Raw genomic sequence first — 15736 nt, 5'->3', positions numbered from 1 at the left:
AAAATTGAGATATTCCATCCTTCAGTGATAGCCTAATCTCTCTCTCTTCTCACAAAATGTTTCAAGCAATATATATATATATATTGAAAAAAAAAAAAAAAAAAAAAGAAGAAAGAAAGAAAGTTTGCCTGACTTTGAGAACTTAAACACAGCACAAAAGCCTTTTCCAAGACTTTTAATTGAAGCTAAACATCTATTTAGGTTATGATGTCCTATCTTTAACTTGAATAGAATAATTCCTTTTCTTGTAGTTAACCTTTGATCAGCTGCCTACCTTTGAACTCTCGGAGAGCCACCCTCTTCTTGTTATCCTCGTCCCATTTCTCCTGTAACTCTTGTGTAACTGCACCCTATAAATCAAAACAGAATTCTCTTTGGTGAAATAGCTTTTTTGTTTGTTTTCTTTCTCTTTTTCACCTACAGGAATGGTTTCAGTCACTTTGTCCTTTTGGTTTTGAATATAACCACTATAGAGATCTGGGATATAATACTGTAGGATGTTTGTACAGTTTTACATTATATTTTATATACATAAAAAAAAAAAACAACACCAAAAACCCCCTTTGAATCTAGTACCGATATTCCAGGTTACATCTGAGAAGTCATCTTTGTGGTGGCCTTTGCCCCGCCTAGTCCATGGTCACTTACGGGATTCCCCCTCAGAGTTGGGGCAGGAGGTCGGGAAGGGGCAAGAGGGATGGCTTTCTGCGGGCAAGCAGCTTACTCCCACCAGGTGACAGACAACCTTCAGGATGCTCCACTTTTCTGCTGGGATTCTGAAATGTCAAGATAAAATAAACAAATAAACAATAACAAGTGCAAAGAAAGCAATTACATTCTGTTTAATTTGATTGGCACTCTTTTCAGAATTACACCTGCTGGTGTCTCTCTTTTCTGCCTCTCTCTGATCACGCAGATGATCTCCGGTGATGGAGGAGGGAAGCAAGTGCCAGGTGGGTTCCTTTGGATTGCAGCAGCCTTTACGTACAGAGCTGAGGCGAGCTGCTCCTGCGCACTGACTGCTCTTGCAGAGAGGGGGAACCTCAGCTTTGACGCAGCTCAAACAGCTGGAGTAAGGCAACATGCAACTTGGTCATTTAGTCACCCAACTTTTGATGTAGGTACCTAAACTACCCCTGTCTGACACTTAAAAAGAGGTTCTGTTAGCACATTTTAAATATCGTAGTTCTGAATTTATATACTTGCAAACATATCGTCAAATCCTCCCAAGTTAATAGTAGCACTCAAAAGAATATGTGGTTACACAAATAATAATATTTTTTAAAAAAATAACATAAACAAAAAATTAACTTGTTAAAAATCATGGCATGGTTTCAATTGTTCTGTTTGGGTTTTGAATATCAGCAGTGTATGACTTAGAATGTTCTAAACTATTAATTACCTTGTTTAAAGTGTTTGCATTAAATAATGTTTTGCTTCAGGATAGATACAGGTAACGATCTTCCTTATTAATACTCGTCTCTGAATGAATTCAGAAGAGAGAATTGAATTTCTGTACCCATAATGCACAGCCTAGCAAGCAGTTATCAATCCCTTTTCCCCAAACGGTTTTGAACTATACACATCCAAGCGATTTATAATGCAGATGGCACTTGCAGAATTGGCACAAGTACAAAGGGTTTCTTTTCCTTTCGAAATATTTTTTATCACACATCCTACCCCACTTCTCTCACTATCATATCCCAAATGAAGAGTAAGTATTTTCTTACCTAGTGTGCATATAGAACTAAGTAAAGAGCTGGTTAAAAATTACACAGGAATCCTTCCACATTGGGGGTGGTCTCAGAAAATCAGAGTAGAGCTGCACAGAAGGGCATGACACCTGGAAGGATGACATGATGTGGAATGAAACTACTGGTTAAAGTTACCGTGTATTTTTGACATTGACTTTCTTACAGGCAAAGCTAAATATTTAATTTCAAAAGGTACACCGACTATAGCTGGAGACAGCACCATTCTCTCAGTGCGTATCTTTTCCCTCACTTACACAAATGTGTATCAGCCTCTGAAACGCTCCCAAGGACAACGGATTCCCCCTGCAGCGCTTCCTTAATGCAGCACTAACCCACAGAGCCTTACTTCAACGTTTCCAAACTTTAAAACAGGAACACAGAGGCAAAGTTTCGCTACTGGAATAACCCAACAGCCTGGTTCACTTTGAGATCTGTTTCCCCACAGATTAACCTACATTTCCCTCTACTGAGTGGCAAGCTCACAAGGAAACCTAACGTTAACGAGCGGTGGGAGAGGTTACTTGCCATCGAGGAAAGCTGCGCTGGGTCCTCGCCACTGGGGTCCTGGGGATGCTCAGCTTCTGGCAGGCTCTCTTCGGCTCAGCATGTTCCGCATGGCAGCACCTAACAAATAAAGCAAAAAGAAATGGTTTGAATAAAATAATCTGAAATGAAATGACTTCTGAAACGAAAGAATATGACCAAGATGACCATAAAGATGAATCACCTCACCCAAACTAAAACCCTGTGATAAATAATACTGCTGAGGGGGTAAGTGGGGTGAGACTCGGGAGATCCTGGGACCGCAAGGTTCAGATAAATCCTTTTACTTTGAGCATCTTTATGCTGGCTCTATTGCGCATCAGAGACTTGAGAGGCTGCTTGTTCACGTGCCTTATTTCACTGGGACAACACCTCTGTGCTCAGGCATGTTTTGCAGCCTGCTTTAAATAGGAACCGAGTATACTAACACTGCCCAACTACGGTAGCGCTGGGTGACAGCTCAGTCAGAAGAACCTGCCTATACAACTGAAGGCTGTAAAAAGCACGTGAGAGTGTAAGGAATGTGGATTTGCAGTTATAAAAATATTAAAATATTTTACCTGACCCAGTGATTTTTACACCTGCAGATATGCTTGTAAACACAATTTAGCCAGGCTCGTTTTAAACAAAAGTTATGTGCTAAGATGAGCCAGGCTGTGAGTCCCTGTATATTTGTTTATAACAGGGAGCATGAAGAATACCTCAGATATTTTTTTTCTTTATTCTCTAAGATGAAAAGTAAGCTATTTAATGCTTTTTCTCCCAGCTACGTGAATGCCCCAGGAACAGGGCAGGACAAGAATGTTGAGAAGGGGGATCTCCCTTACACTGCCATCACAAGCATGTGCTGGCAGGGCCATGGGCTGGTGCCGATGCATCCAAGAGGTGCCCTCTGGGCCGTGAGGTACCAGCGTGTCCCCTTGCTGCGATGCATATCAGAGAGCGGCCACAGAGCATCACGTACGGCTCTTGTACGAGGCAGCCAAACCAGTAAAGAGCAGATCCTCTGCCCTTGGATAGCTGACTAACCACCAAATAAACCTGCAGCACAGAAACATTCAACATATTAGAATAAATTATAGCACTGGATATTATGTCCATGAGAGAAAACAAATATTTGCATAGTTCAGACTAATGAGACAATGTAATTCTCAACGCACTTTCTTTGGCTTTGACCATTTCATTAAAAAACTGATTTGCACATAATTTAAAAACATTATGCATATATACATACACACACATACCCCACACCGATACACAAATATATCAGCATTATTACTCCACCCAAGTATTACACAGCTACGCTGATAGCACGTTAGACACCTGCTGCCGTGGTAAAAGCACTGAATATTGTGGAACTGGTTGTGCTGCCCTGGCGGAGCCCCGGGACTGGCCCCACAAAGAGGAGCTCAGAAAGGTGGCGGGGGAAAGGCAGCAAACGTGCAACCCCGGGATTCCCCAAAGCCTCAGTGACTGAAATCCCCTGGTGTTAACACAAGACCGGCCGAATGCTTGCCTCTCACCAGAGCTGCAAAATCCTCACTGCGTTTGCTCAGCACGTTTTGGACTTGGATTTTCTCATAGGGTGTAAGTCAGGTAAGACTTCACCAAAATCGCTGGAACGACACTGAAAAAAACTCCCAGAACAAGATGCCCATGTGTTTTCTAGCAGTGAACCACTCTGACTGTTCCCCAAACCTGTTGGTTCTCACCTGTATACTGAGAACACTTTCCAGACCAGCATTCCCCTTACTGGATGTACCTCCTGCCCCGTTACACTCACCTCCAACAAGCTTAAGGTTTTGGTATTTCTTCAGACATTTTTATGCTTTTACGACTTTTTAAAAAAATGAATATTGCCAACAGCTGGTGCAGGCTTTGGCTAGCAGCAGCACATGCATGACCAGTGATTATTTAAATAGCCTCCCAGTACCTAGAAAACAGAACCTTTCATTAATATCTTATGAGAAGAATTTTGGGTCAGGCGTTTTGTCGCTCATAATGCATTTTAATGTACTTCTTATTGAGTCTTCCCTTTCAGTTCTGGAGAGATAATTCATACTTTCCTTCTATTCAATATTTCCTTGCCAGAAAAGAACAAACGCTGGAATTCTCTACCTACCGCTAGATAATTCCTATGAGATTTTTTTATTTATTACTAATAGATGTTAGATAGGGAATATACTTTCCACCATATCATAAGGCATATTTATGAGAATACAGATACATATATGGGTCAAAAAGGAAATTATTTTTTCCTTAAATAAAGGGGGAGCAAAACCACAAGAAGCTTTTTTTTAATGACTGCACATTGAAAATGTCAAACTTTGAATCAGTCTATGTTGGAAATATATAGCCTCAAAGTTCTTTACATATTGGGTAATGAATCCTGGTATGCTTTTTGTTGTTGGTGTGTAGTAACAACACCCTGGAGAGGAAATATTTTCAGCTGCTAGAAACGTAGCTTTCACATTCACATATAGCATATATCTATATAGAATGTGACTATTATGATAAATATTTTACACACAGAGACATGCATTTACATATTCGGCAGTCAACAGGAAAATACTTATTTACTTGACAAAAGACACTCCTTTTTTAAACGTATAATACATATAATAAAAATCATAATATATTGTAATATTCTTTCCAGCATCTATGAAGAATATTATTTTCATAATATGATGACTCTGTAAAAAGTTAAGATGTTTAGAGATTTTGCAGATTTGTTTTTATGGATATTTATGCTTAGAAAACCCGCAGCAATCTACATACCCTGCATTCACATACATACCTTTCCAGCCATACATCATCATCAACAGATGTATGGATATAAGCCACGTGCTTCCTTTGTTTCTGTGAAATAATTTTAAATAAAATGAAATTCAATAAAACAGTACATCTGTTGTAGCAAGGCTTAAAATACTACATTTTTCATCTTTTGGTAATCATCTTCAAGAACGATGACAAAATAAACGTTCCTTTCCTATGGTGTGATATTTTATCATTTTGTTAAATTGTTATGAATTTTTGGAATGAAATATAAGAAAAGCAAATGCTTCAGCTTCTTTCACTCTCACGTAAAATTAACAAAAACAACCGTTATGCACTTATTGCAAAACATGTATCAGAACATCATCACTGTGCTTAGATGTGGAGGGCAGGTAGGTCTGGGCAGGGGCTGCCCGCAGGACCATGGCGGTGCTGCAGCAGAGCCGCGGCCCTGCACGGGGAGAAAATGCTGCTGAGAAACTCTAATCCCTTAGCCCCTTTACTGCAACTATCACACTTTTTTTCTTGTTTACTTTATAGGTACCTTATAAATATTTAATTTTCACAGGACCCATGGAATGAAATGAGCTTTTAGTACAAGGTGACCGCATAGTTATTTGATTTAAATTTCAGGTACAATTAAAGCTTTTCTTTGCCGTCCTACTGGAAGAGCATAGAGACAGTAAAATAAGTGAGATGGGGTGGTCCAGCCCAGCTGCAGCCCTCTGAAATCCTGAAAGCACCCTATGTCCCTGCATGCTCCCCACTTGCCAGGTGGGATGTGGCTGGGAAACTGCATTCCTGAGGCCATGGGAAGGGAAGCAGCACTGCCCTGCACCCCGATAGCTGCAAACAGAGGTGAAAAAAGGGAGTTTGCATGTATTTGCATGTAGTACTGTGGAAAAATACAAAAAAGAGGATTTTTTTATATATATATTTTTTTTTTTTTTAGAATTCCAAGTCACATATTTTAACAATAGGGAAAAAAAATATTGTTAAACCCAAAGAATTTCAACTTCCCAGTCATCTTTTTTGTTGTCACCTTCAGAAGTTTCCAAAGCCTAACAACATTACTTCAAAAACATTTGGTTTAAATGTACAGTAGATAATGAAAGAACATCTTTTAAGAATATTTTCAGACACATAAAAACCCCCAGCAAGCTTACACAACTGACATTTTGACAAACGGTGTACCAAAAAAAAAAATATCTGGTCACAGAAATAAAGTTGGTGGGGAGAGTGACACTTTTTCTCCTGCTAATTGACAACTTGGGAAACCAACACATGAAAAGAAATATATTATGATATTACTCCAGTGAATACAGTCTGTCAGAAAATGCAGCCTGTTTATTAGTCTGAAATAAGCATTCATTTTGATCTCAGGCAGGGTACAGGGAAGAGTTCTGGAAGCAGAAGGCATCTATCTGCAAGGGCTCGCAGCACTATGTGCTCAGAGAAACAAACCAAGGTTTGAAGGCCCATTAGACAGCAGCCAGAGAATCTGAAAAGGCAGCAATTAAAATATTTTTAGTGCTTTGCGGCATCTTTCTTACTTAACAGCTTAGCAGGGCTGCATATATTAAAGACAAGTTGGAAATAACTTCCAAGATGGGAAGTTGGGAGAGCAATCCATTAAAGGCATGGCTCAGCCGCCTGAATGACCCTGCGTTCAGGACAGTGTAATTCAGGACGGAACCCTCCTCCAGGGGTTGTGTTTGGAGAAAAATCCAGAAATCCGCCTTTTGATGTCAAGTGTCTCAGACCCAACCAAGCCACATGCAACTGTTTGAGCCCTGGCCGTCCTGTGGAAATGCAAAGCCCGGAATCTCCCACAACTGCCACCCAGCAGCAGGGGGACGGACTGCTCTTCACATGACAAGCCCACACCATACGCAAGCCTGCCCCAGAGCACTAACCTCTGCATATTTTGGACGTTACTAGCCCCTGCCAAGACATTCATTGTTAGCAGTTTTACTGTAAGAAGATCTACCAGCTCTGGAAGTCCTCCCACTGCACTCATTTTTAAAAATAAAATTAAGGAGTTAGGGAAAATGGAAAGAAATTAATAAATGTGACATTCTGGAAGTTATTAATGAAACAGATAAAAAATTACTACAAGATAGAAATGGAGAAGAATATAATAAGACTCCCTTAAAAAGCACAAAGAAGAAAATAGGGCAATTTAAGAACAGCCCAAGAACTTTCCGACCACCCTCCCACCCCGAAGTCAAATATGCAGATTTTATAGAATTCAGCAGCAGATCAAATTCACTTCTAAATTCAATGCCATTGACCACCTGAATTTCAGACCCACTACAGTGGTCTATGGTGCAAATGCAGGGAAAGGGGTGGGGGAGATAAGATTTTCTGCGAAATCTGTATGGATTTCTGTATGCATCTGTATGGAGCAGGTAACCATTTTATTATTTTACGATTCTAGAAACCTCCATCAGTGTGAAATAAAATGTTAAAACGTTAAAAAAGTTGTATGCATCACTTATTTCTCACATAATTGATTGCATCTTCAAAAAATGTGCATAAAGTATAAACAAAATGTCGATGCAACTGTCCCTTTCCATTTTAGCACTTACCACCATGAACGGGGACGGTGACACCTCGGCATTCCTGACATCAAGCAGCCTTTCTGGTGACTGGATCCGATAACACGTTTTCATTTTCAGGAAGAGAAAAATGCTATTAAAATAAGGCGTTTGAAGTGAAGAAACCGTATATGAATGTTAAACCTTATTTAAAAGGGAACTGCAATATTGATTAGTCAGAGACCTGAGCTATACTTTTAATGATTTTACCACTAATATTTAAAGTAAATAAATAGCAAAACTTCTTATTTTTATTTGCCTGTAATTATGTTAAAACAAACAAAAATTTTCAAGGATTTGCTGTATTGCCTATAATGCCTTCAGTGGGTAGTCCTCTGCTGCTGAACTGCAGATTGACAGCACCTGTTATTTTTAACTAGAGATTTGTTCGATCGTGAGACATAATGGGCAAAACCCGAATTGTCCATTGCTCATTTCTATACCATGGTATCACAATTATAATGTTGGAAAATATATATTAAACATTATTTTTTTCTTGTTTAGATAGTATTAAAATAGCACTGAAAGCCAGGAGCACCTGGTTTATTCATGGACTGGTGAACACTTTCCATTTCCTCCAGCAGCAACCTTCACTGTGGTGCTGCAGCGTCTGATACATCTTTAAAAAGAAAAATCTTCATTTTCACGCGTGTTTACACAAGGTAATGGCAGGAAAGTACAAACTGCTGCTTAAAACCAGAGATGCTTTTGGCCGGAGAGAAGTCCATGCCAGATTGCTGTGTCCTACCTGCCTCCACCAGCCCCTGCTTTACCGCCAGGATTATTTTCCCCTGAACAGGTAACGGGCTGGCTTCCCACATGAGGCCATGCAGACACCTGTGATGGCTATGTTAACTCATAAGCAGAGACTAAAGCGAAGCCTGGCTGAGCCTGACTCAGCAGAAATCGATGTCACGGGCCTCCAGGGGATGGAGGGAAGTGGTGAGAACACGTGCCCGTGGCCACAGACAGCACGTGGCTGCCTCAGAGCCTTCCTCAGTGGGAGGGAGCAAAGAGCAAATCACCGACTTCCATGGGAGCACGCCTACAAATCCATCTATGTCAAGTCAGAGATTGCCTTCTCTTCAAAATTTATACTTACTAGAAAATGACTGAAAAGATTTAACCACGACAAGCAGAGCAGACAACAGCAAGCACCACCCCCCTGGGCTCATTCGACAGCCTAACGGCACAACCACCCACACAGCAGCTCCGCCGGATTTCAGAGCAGAGACAAAGCTCTCGGCAGGAATGAATGAAAACCATCGGCACTCGGTGGGGGCAGGTTGGTTTAGCTTCTCTAGATGGATAGAACACATCCCTCCGCCTCCGTCAGCCCTTTCCAAACAACTTCCTTCTCTCTTCTGTGGGAATTTTCCACTTTTAGTTTAATAGTATTTTCCACTGTCAGAGAAGGAGGAAAAAATCATTCCACCGCTGTCCCTTAATAACTCCCGAGCACCGGATAAGCAGTAGCCTGCCTTGAGATACTCTAGCCTTTTCTCACTGTTCTTTCCCAAATAACTTCTGCAGAGTTAATAAATAACTGCAAACATCAGTGACCACTAAAAATTAAAAAAAAAAAAAAAAAAAGAAGGAAAAGAAAAAAAAGAGCCGTATATAAGCCCACCAAACAACAACAGACCTGAACAAACCTGAACAGTTTTCACGTATTATTGCAGAACAGCTTCAAATCCCTTATGTACACAAGTGAGGACCTGTGCTCAGCCCCGGTAGCAAAATCCATCACACAGCCTGGCTGTCCTCAGGCATTTCGAATGTGTGCAGGTAAATTTTGATAAAATCTCGTTCAGAGAAGTGAAGACGCTCCATCAGTTCCCCAGAACTCTTACAGAAGGGCTTCCTGGGCAGCCACTGGTGTGAACGGCTGAGCAGTTCTCCTGGCTTGTTGGCGAGGGGTACGTTAGCAGCCAAGCCATTTGATGGGCTAGGAAACCAATGAACAAATTAGTAACACAAATCTAAATTAAATTTCACAAAAAAGTTGAACTTGCAGTTTGAAGCAGCATCACAAGAAGAAATGCAGACCTTGGAGTACACATCTACTTACAGGAACATCAGGTGATGTGATCAAGAGATCTGTGCAGGCTTATTATGCTGACTCAGTGGTTTTGGTAGTGATAAATCCTTCTGCTTTTCTCCTAAATATGGTGATTATTTTTTTTTTCCTCTCAGTATTGTGAAATCAGCAATTATTTGATACGCTTACTACAGAGGTCTTTAATCATTCCGTTATTAGAGCTGGCAAAAGTTTTTGTCTTCTGTAAATTACACGAAGTCTGAAAAACATTGGGTATTTTATTAACCCTCTTCTCACGCATTTTCTATGCAATGATGAAACAGCCTTGCGTTTTATATGCTGCGCTAGAAATTTTGGCTAAAATTACTACAAATCAGATAAAAGACATTTAAGATTAAAGGCAGTCACCTACTGGATATTCTTAAATAATAAAGAGAAAAAAAAATGGAAGAGGTGACCCTCTGGGGAAACTAAATCTGGGAGAAAATATTTTTACAAGTTTGCACTTTTATCCATGCTACATCCCTTACATGCACAGAACCCGTCACCAGACTGCTTCACGAGGGGAGCTGCCATGAGATCATCAGCCCACGTGGCAAACGGAGTCTGCTGACAGCTGAAATCATTTTCCTGAAGAAAGGTGCGATGCCTGTAAGTCTGAGCAGAGAAAATCTACAGGCGAAAAGCCCTTCTCCGAGCAGGAAATCTGTGCGAGGAGCGACGTTACTCTGCCGATGGCAAGAGGGACGGTTCCCCCCAGCCGCTGCCCGCGGGGCACCCATGCCTGCGTACAGACCTCTCCCAATCTGGCTGTGTTTTCTGCTCCAACATTCTGCATTTTCTCTCTTCAAACCTTGTAATTTAATAATTGTATTTAAAGTTAATTTAATAAATGTAGATTTGTACAACGTCACCTTATAACTAAGTGTCCTTGTGCTCTTCTGCTTGTTCTCCTTTAACTTAGCTGTAATATCTTGTCTATCTGTATCGAGAGGGCTCTTAAAAATTGTACCTTTTACAGGCAAGAACACTGGTCCAGTGGCTTTTTTAAAAAAAAAAAACAAAACAAAAAAACAAACACACTTTTTTTTCTCTCTACCATAAAACCAGTCCTCCGTGAACTTATCACCATTGAAGACAATAATAGAAAACAAAATGCACTGATGGAAACTTTAGCTCTAAGTTCCAAGCTACGACCAACCCTTGGGGCTATATTAGAAATACTATAAAATGTACAGTGTTTACAGAAAAGCCGACATATTCTTTTCTGTGCCTGTCATCTCTGTAGACCACAGCTGTACTGAGTACTTTTGATGATTTTGCCACCAGAGTTACGAGAAACTTTAAGGAAAAGGACACCAGAATGTATATTTTGCATCTAAAACCGATGTGTAGAGCATTCAAGTTTTGGCTTGTACATGACTTGCCATACTGATCAAACAATTTAACAAATTATTAAAAATAAAGCCAATCGCATACCAAGTGCTGGGCATTACCATTGCAGGCTCAGCTATTACGCATTTTATTTCACTTTGCAGAGGATTTTGTTGGGCCTACTGCAGAAATATCATCATCAAATATTAATAGTTTTTCCCTATTCATAGTCATAAAATGCTAAGTGTCTGTTTTCCATCACTCTAATAAACTATTCTGGAAGGAAGGAATTATGAATTGTTTTTGATGATGCAACTGTGCTCACAGTCAAAAACTACATTCCATTTCTGCAAAGCACAATAGAGAGCAAGTCTACGTGATTGATGACGAAATGTCAGGGCTCTCGATCTACAAATGCAACTTGGGAATCTTTTATTTTTTTAAATACCAGAACGCTCGAGATACTCTTCTACCTTCTTCGCACAATTCAAAACCCACTTGAACTTCTGTGGGAGGCAATTAACAATAATGAAAACTAACTTTGGTTTTAAGTACAATGTTTTTAAATACCACCCACAGAAGTTCAGGTAGATCTTGAATGCTGTAAAGGAATAAAAACTTCTCTTTCAGAAAAGGAGATAGACAATCTATCACACACCAGGAACTTCTGCTTGCTTTCACTGAAAATTAAAAATCTTGCTCCCATGGCAAAACTAATGGTTGACTTGGAGAAGGTGAACACACCCGGTACAGACTCATTTCACTTAGACTTTCACCCCTTTCATAAGACTAACCATGGCATGGGCAGGGAGGAACTCAACCTCCAGATTCCCCTCAAGTTCTGGGGATAGTTGTCTACATCAAATCCAGATTTCATGCCTCTTTTATACTTCGATGCATCTAAAGACAACCAGCAGAAGTTTAAACTTCTAATTTCTCATAAATATATGTTTCCTTTCTGAAATGCTTTTAAACAAAAACTGTCTACACAAAACAAGACAAAGACTTTGTTAAAATGACAAGATTCTTTCTATAGTATTTTAGATTGGATTTGTGATTTAGTAAATGCAACTATTCTGCTATTACGCTTCCACAGCATTCAAAAAAAAAAAAAAAAAAAAAGACAGCTAGAAAAACCACGAAGAATTGTTGCTAACAAAGATGTGGTGCAACACATTTAAAGCTCCTGTGAACTACAAAAGTAATAAAGTTTGAAGAAGATAATACAACAATCGTAATGGTTTGCTTTGCATCTCAAATAAATAATGAAGCAACTAGAGGCAATATATCTAGCAGTTAATGCACTCTGTACTACATAAATAACAGGTTACTGCAATATAATTTAGTACACTAATAAAACTATCAGATGACCAAATTACGGCTCTTTTGCTCACAGCGTTGGTTACACTGGGTGACGTTCCCCCACTGAAGTTAGCGGGGCAACCCCCATCAATAAGACAACAGCAACCTTTGGACCGTAGAGCCAAATGTAAGCCAAAATGCTATTAGTCCCTTTTGTGCAAAATAACTGATGTTGCAAACGAGGAGAGATATCCAGGATTTAGGAACAGTGCACCAAATGTTCCCAGAGGACAACAATGTTGGCAGGTCCCACAGGAGCCTCCCTCCCCAGCCGGGGCAGCTCCGTCCCCACGAGAGGGGGCTCTGACCCCTCACCCCAGCCATCGGCACCCTCAGTTTGGAAAGAGCTTCATAATGCACAAGGTGGAGATAACCAGTCCTCACACGGCGGCAGTCAGGGCTGAGGCTGAAATTAAACATCTTGTACCTAAACGCTCTCCTAGCCACACTAGGAAAATCCTCTTGACATAATTTAATTACACCTAAGAGGACATTATACCACAGCACAAGCAGGAAATTCTGAGAACACTGTGTCATGGCTGATGACATTATCTGAGTCACTTTTGATGGGATTAATGTTGTTTAAGTAAGCTGCAGAGAACTTCACTGCACGGGATAGAACAGCAACACAACAACAGGTCCAGAGTGTGAACAATGCTGCTACAGGCAAAGGCAGATAATTATGAAATGTAATTATACTTTTTGTTTCTCAGGGAAAAGAGCTAGACTTGATCAACATTTTAGCACATTCATACTGTTGGGGAAAAAAAGGACATTTTGAAGAAATCAAAACCACAAACCAGCAGTTATTGCAGCAAGAGTTTAAGATGCTGAATCCGGGGATTACAGGTCATTTAAATGTAGGAAAAGAATATTTATTTCATGTAACCTATCTATACCTGTGCAAATAAAACCAATAAGAGGTAACATGAATATTATACTTGTGTGCATATACATGTGTGAAGAGAATTTTAGAATCTAGAACCAGTAATTGATTAAACCTAACACAGAGCTCCTGTCTCTTTGCTGGCGGCTTGCCCTCACCCCATCGCTCGGAGGCAATCCCACCGCTTCTCCAGTGGCAGTAGGTATGGAGTGGATCCAGCCTGGATGCAATTTTCTAAACTTTGCATAATATTCTGAATAAAAATATATTTAAAAAACTCACAAGAGAAAGGAATAGAGGTAAGGAATACCATTTTTTTCTATTTCCCTATATCTTAGTAGTAAACTGTGTGACACTGAGTAGTACGCACTGACATTGCCCAGAATGGGGAGAAATGGATCTGACACGTCTTTTCTATTCTAAATTGTGAAAAAGAAGAGGATAAGAGGATGACAATGACTATGATTGCCAGAATAGCCAAACACACATTACTGGATAAAGCAGCAAAATTTTTGTTGACTCCTTACAATTTGTTATGAACTAAACTTTTCACACATAGCAAATCATATATAAAATTAATGATCTGATCCCTCTCCATTTCTACACACACAAAAAGTGGGAAGTGCTTTGCCGAGTACCCCAAAAGTACAAAAAAGTTGTGAAAAGAAGCATTTTAATGGAAATATTTTTGACTAGCTGTACTATTTGGATAATGCAGTTGGATTAAAAAAAAATTGCCTCCTCAAAGCTGTTGCAAGACATGGCTTGAGCAAAAATGTTGCTGTTTGTGCAAAACTGTCGTTCTGCCTTATGTTTATCCAATTTAGGACAGGTGTAATGGGGCCAGAAATGTGTGATGGCTGCAGAAACAGATATGCTATAAAATGGGAAAATTTGTAGCTGTTTTACCTGGTATCCCTTGCCTTTTGTCAATTCAAATCAAGTTTTTGGTGTGGTGTTGTGCATGGTTTTGGCTGTTTTGATGAATCCATTATTGAAATAACTTTGCATATATTGAAAATAAATCCAGTAGATCAAAATCTTCTGATACCATCAGTGATAAACTACAAATAAAATTGTGAGGTAAATAGGGAGTAACTAGAAGATACTTCTAAGTGTGTACTTTTGTCATTTGGTGTCCCCCTTAACAATGCAACCCCATAAGCTGTCAAAATGTCAAGGTTTGTTGACTTCACAACAAGCAAGGAAAGGGAAAACCTAATGAAACAGCACAAGAATAGAAATGCTCTAAGAGAAAAGAAAACTTTGGGTTACCATACATTTTTCAACATTTATCCAGATCAACTATCTAAAAATAAAAATGTCTGCTTTTCCCACTAAATTAGACTCAGCCAGAGTATGTTGTCAGATACATACATTATATAAAACCAAAAGAAAAGGGTATTAAAAATAGAAGAAAATAAATAAATCAATAAATAGAAAGCAAGCAAATATCTTGCTTTGAAATAAGAGATTCACTTTCATATACATAAATACAAATGATCCTTTTATCGTGGCATATGTATCCTTAATTAGAGGTGTATGTACAGGATTTTTCAAAAACTACAGAGGATCTGTCAATATAGTTCACAATGTACATCTGAATAGTCACGCTGCACGAAACTACTCTGCAGCAATTTCTTTTGCAGAACAATGTGGAGGCTTGTTTACAGCAATATATCTATAAGTGTTTTTTTAAAAACAGATTTAAAAATCAAAAAGCAATCAATTCTGCACTAAGCATTGCCTGAAGAGACCATCTAAAACGAGTACGCTCAGTATCTGATAATCATTTTTTTCCATATACTTATTTCTGTATCTACCAAAAATAATTTTGAAACCTATTTGACTTAGTGCAGCATCTTAATGGAAGAAATTGTTACCATCCTGGTAGACTTGTATCCTCTGGTTCACTCATATCGCCATTATCCATCCAACTGGTTGGCTCTTTTGACCTGGCAAAACTCACGCATGTATGGCACAGCCTGGCACTGATCTCCCAGTGGGACTGCAGAAGGGAAAGGGGGGAAAAGAAAAGGAAAACATGAAGGATGGACAAAGAAAAGTGTTCCTATAGGCCTTGATTTGAGAACTTGGTCCTTTCAGAAAAGGTGTTACAACATTGGCAGAGTGCTGCAGAATATGCAGAGATGCAACATTTCTAAATCAACTGCAGTGTTATTTTAGAGGATCCGGGGGTGGGGGGAAAAAAAGGGAGAAGGGAAAATACAGGAACCCAAATGCCCTGGATTCCTTAGAGCTCCCATGATTTCAAATTCATAAGGTTGAAAGCATTGACTGCCTGGGTCAGTGGGGAAAACACTGGAGGAGAAAACCCACATTTGACCCAATAATTTTCCTGCATTCCTGAGAATTTTTTTCAAGAAAAACTGGATATCTC

The sequence above is a fragment of the Falco punctatus genome (assembly GCF_963210335.1).
Source record: "Falco punctatus genome assembly, chromosome: 13".
NCBI classification, from domain to species: domain Eukaryota; kingdom Metazoa; phylum Chordata; class Aves; order Falconiformes; family Falconidae; genus Falco; species Falco punctatus.
Note: the sequence above shows the minus strand (reverse complement) of the source record.